This window comes from Cryptomeria japonica, chromosome 6 (genome assembly GCF_030272615.1).
Source record: "Cryptomeria japonica chromosome 6, Sugi_1.0, whole genome shotgun sequence".
Taxonomy (NCBI): Eukaryota; Viridiplantae; Streptophyta; class Pinopsida; order Cupressales; family Cupressaceae; genus Cryptomeria; species Cryptomeria japonica.
Window position 1 is genome coordinate 177,333,280 of NC_081410.1, and position 4,820 is coordinate 177,338,099.

Below are 4,820 nucleotides of genomic sequence, written 5' to 3' on the forward strand. Positions count from 1 at the left end.
TATCATTAAGGTTTATATCATGGTTAGGGTTAAGTTTAAGGGTTAAGGTTAGGGTTAGGATTCGGGTTAGGGTCATTATTGACATCATGGTTAGAGTTAGGTTTAGGCTTAAGGTTAGGGTGAGGATTATGGTTAGGGTTTAAGATTAAGGATAGGGTTAGGGTTATGGTTTGGGTTAGGATTTAGGGTTAGGATTATGGATAGGATTTACTCTTAGGATTAGGGATAGGTTTTGGGTTATGGTCGGGGTTAGGGTTAGGATTAGGATTTAGGGTCAGAACTAAGTATTATTGTTACGGATAGGGTTTATGGTTATGGCTAGGTTAGGGCTAGGGTTTAGTGTTATGGTTAGGATTATGGCTAGGGTTGGGATGGGGGTCAGGGTTAGCATTAGGGTTACAATTATAATTAGGGTTAGGGTTAAAGATTATAATTAGCGATTGTAATTAAAATTAAGTTTAGGATTAGAATTAGGATTAGGGTTAGGATTATAATTAAAATTAGGGTTAGGTTTATGGTTATGGCTATAATTAGGGTTTGGGTCAGGATTGGGGCTAGTCTTAGTGATTATAATTATAGTTAAGATTGAAGATTATAATTAGTGATTATAATTGAAATTAGGGTTAGGGTTAGAATTATAATTATAATTAGGGTTAGGGTTATGGTTAGGATTATAAATAGGGTTAGGGTTAGGGTTAGTATTAGGGTTAGTCTTAGTGATTATAATCAACATCTGGGTTAGGGTTAGAATTAGGGTTAGGTTAAGTTAGAGTTAGGGTTAAGTTAGAGTTAGGGTTAGGGTTAGAATTAGGGCTAGATTTAAAATTAGGGTTAGGGTTATAATTATAATCAAGGTTAGGGTTATGCTTAAGATTATAATTAGGGTTAGCATTAGCATTAGGGTTAGGATTGGGGTTAGTCCTAGTGATTATAATTAGGGTTATGATTAAAGATTATAATTAGTGATTATAATTAAAATAAGGGTTAGGATTGGGGCTAGTCTTAGTGATTATAATTAGGGTTTGGGTTAAAGATTATAATTAATAATTATAATTAAAAATAGGGTTAGGGTTAGAATTATATTTAGGATTATGATTAGGGTTAGGGTTAAGATTGCAATTAAAGATAGCATGTGATGATAGCTATAAGAATTAGAGTTTGGGTTAGAATAAGGTTCTATTACACTCATATTAGGGTTCAAATCTACAACTAGAGTTGAGTTTAGGGTTAACATTGAATTAGAGGGATTAGGGTTAAGGGTTAAGGTTATAGTTGATTAGAGTCAGGGTTTGATTGTGGAAATGGTTTAATTATTTTTAGGGTTAGGATTAGAGGTCAATTTTGGGCTATAATTCAATTACGTTAGGGATAGGTTTAAATTAGGATTCAAGCTAAAGTTTAATTATGGTGAGATTAGGGTTCAAGTTGTAGTTAGGGCTTAATTCTCTAGGCCTATAATTAATCTTAGGTTTACGTAATGGTTAGGTTTCAATTATGGTAAGATTAGGTTATTGATATGGGTTTAATTATAGTTAGGATTAGTATTATATTTCAATTTGGGTTAGAATTAGGGTTATTATTCAATTACATTAGGTTTAGGGTTAAATTATGAATAGAGTTAAATTAGGTTATGATTTTGGAGTAAAATTCAATTAAGATTAGGTTTAAATCAATTTTATGTATATTATATGGTTTGCTAATGGAGTTCCAGATTAGATTTTTGGTTAGAGATATAGTTAGATTTAGGGTTATTATTAGGTTAGGCTTAAGATTAGGATTAGGGTTAATATTGCAATTAGAGATATTATTAGAGATAGAATAACAATTATGATTTTTTTGTTCAAGATTGAGGTTAGGGTTACTATAACGATTAGGTTTATGGTTTATGGTTATGGTTAGAACTATTGGTAGGGTTAGGTTTTATATCATGGTTAGGGTTATGGTTATGATTTAATATTGCAGTGAGGGTTATGGTTATGGTTAGGGTTTAGTGTTAGGTTTAGCATTATTGTTAGAGTTTATATCAAGGTTAGGATTAGGGGTGGATTAGGATTAGGGTTTACATCATGATTAGGGTTAGCATAAGGATTTTAGTGAGTATTGTTGGTAGGTTTAGGGTTTACATCATGGGTAGGATTAGGGGTAGTGTTAGGATAATGGTTAGGTTTTATGGTTATGGTTAGGATAATGGTTAAGGTTATGGTTTAATATTGTGGCTAGGGTTAGGTTTTTAGTCAGGGTTAGGGGTAGGATTATGGTTAAGGTTTACATGATTTGGTCTTATTATTTTGATCCAAGGTTATATTTACTATATTATAAATTAGATTTAAATTGATTTGCATCAAATAATAAGCTTTAGGATATACATGATTTGGTCTTATTATTTTCATTCACGGTTATATTTAACATATCATAAATTACCCTAACCTCCAAACATTAACTCTAACCCTATTTAGCTTTTAGTGAACTATTATGGAAAGCGCTTCTTTTGGAATTTGATTTGTGGCACATCATTGAGGTTTTAGTTCAACCCTACAAAAGGAAACTTCTAGCTTAATTAATGAAACCGATGACCTTTAAATTATAAATGGTAATGAATTGTATTGGGCTTTCTTATATATATATATATATATATATATATATATATATATATATATATATATATATATATATATATATATATATATATATATATATATATATATATATATATATATATATATATATATATATATATATATATATATATATATATACACTATGTTAACACAACCATGTAGGTTAAAACAATTAAATTTTTTTTTTTTTGGAATATAAATACAAATAAATTTCAAATTTTATTAATATATAATAAAATAATATAAAATTAACTAAGAGATAAATAGAATATCAATAAAAAATTACATTTATATGAAAAATTGTATATAATCTATAAAGGGAGAAAATGTGATATTAAATACTCAATTGTTTTGAAATATTTGTGTATGCAATTTTGATTCTTTTAAATTTAAAAATATTATATTTTATTTTTAATAGAAATATATAAATATTTTTTGATTTGACTAAATTGGAAATAAAAATTATATATTATTTTTGAAATATTTGTGCATGCATGTAATTTTGATTTTTTGAATTTAGAAACATTATATATCTAGATTATTTTTTTAACTTAGAAATATTATATTATACGTTTAAAATTTTCAAACATAAATTTAATTTTTCTAAATTGAAAATTAAGATTCTTTATTTGTTTTTTTATCAAAGCATTGGTGTTAATCAATTGAGCTATACTATTGTAAACATAATTTATAATTGTTATCTGTTAGTAAAAGGCACAATAAATATAGAAACTTTCTTGTAAGACACCATTTGAAGATGAAAACAGTTATTGAATAGCATGTTTATGTTTGTAGATGGAAACAACTCATAGAAAGTTGCATTTTTAATTGTAGCTTTAAATGTTTCCTATAAAATAAAACTTGAACTCATTATAATTGCTAACATCTATTTCAATATATTATAGCTTTAAATATTTTCTATTGATAAATATTCCCAAAATAAAAAATCTTATTTTCTTTTCTATTAATAAATATTCCCAAAATAAAAAATCTCATTTGAAAATATTGATGGACTTTATTTACAATTGTCTGTGTAAGAAGCACATAGAAAATGTTCTCAATTTCTTTGCCAACATAATCAAAAATATCTTGAAGTCTTCAATAAGATGTGAATTTAATAGTATCTTTTATATATTTGACAAAAATAACCTATATCCAAGACAAAAAAAAATCTAAAAATGTTGGCTTCAATTAGATTTATATGAATTCAATGCATTTAAAAAAATCCATTAAATTTTACAATAGAGAGCATTTTAAAGAGCACCAATACAGTTTATTTAAAACCTTCCTATATCAACAAGACAAACTGTAACACAAATTCTACATAATGAAGTATATAAGCATCCTAGGGTGAATATCAACTAATCTCATTGTAATAATTACAAAAGTGAATTGGTTGAGATGACTAAGTTGTATAAAACAATATTTTTTTCTTAAAGAATAAATAAGTAATAAAATAATACATATATAGAAACATATATTTAACGAATATATTATCATGCCTGCTTCTGTGCTAAAATAGGGTTAATGTTGCCAACACCTCGAATAAGGAAATGAATTTGTATCAAAATCAAAACCAAGGAAAGGAAAAAATAAGATGCTTTAGAATATGGGGATCAACTACAGCTATGTTGCCCCAATTCTGATAGACTTACAAGATAAGAAAAGGAAATAATGATGGCAAGCAGCATATTTGGTTTTCCTATTCATTTTCCTTGTTGTTGCCTTGATCCATATGGAGATGAAGGAATTCAGTAAACCTGAGTATATGTGAGAAGAATGCAGAGTGAAAATAAAATAAATTGTAGAAACAATGATAAATAGATTCATGATTTGAACAATGAAACAATATATGAGATAAGAGAAATAAAGCTCATAAATTAGGTATTTTACTCTCCTCTCTACAATCAAACAAAAGATAAATCAAGTAAACAAACAAAATTAAAAAAATGGTGATAAAAGCATTCAATGGTGTTTATCTAGAAATAATTGCATCTAAATACTCGTATTTACCAAAAAATAAATCCATATCATAATCCCGACATGGTGATTTTGAGTATCTAGTTCTCTTAGATTCAAGCTATAATTTTAAATTGTTCATATATGCCCTTCTATCTCCTATTCAAACCTGCAAGTGTGAATACAAAAGTACAGGAAAATAATGGTTTTGCTTTATTCTTGCCAAAAGATAAAGAAAAACAT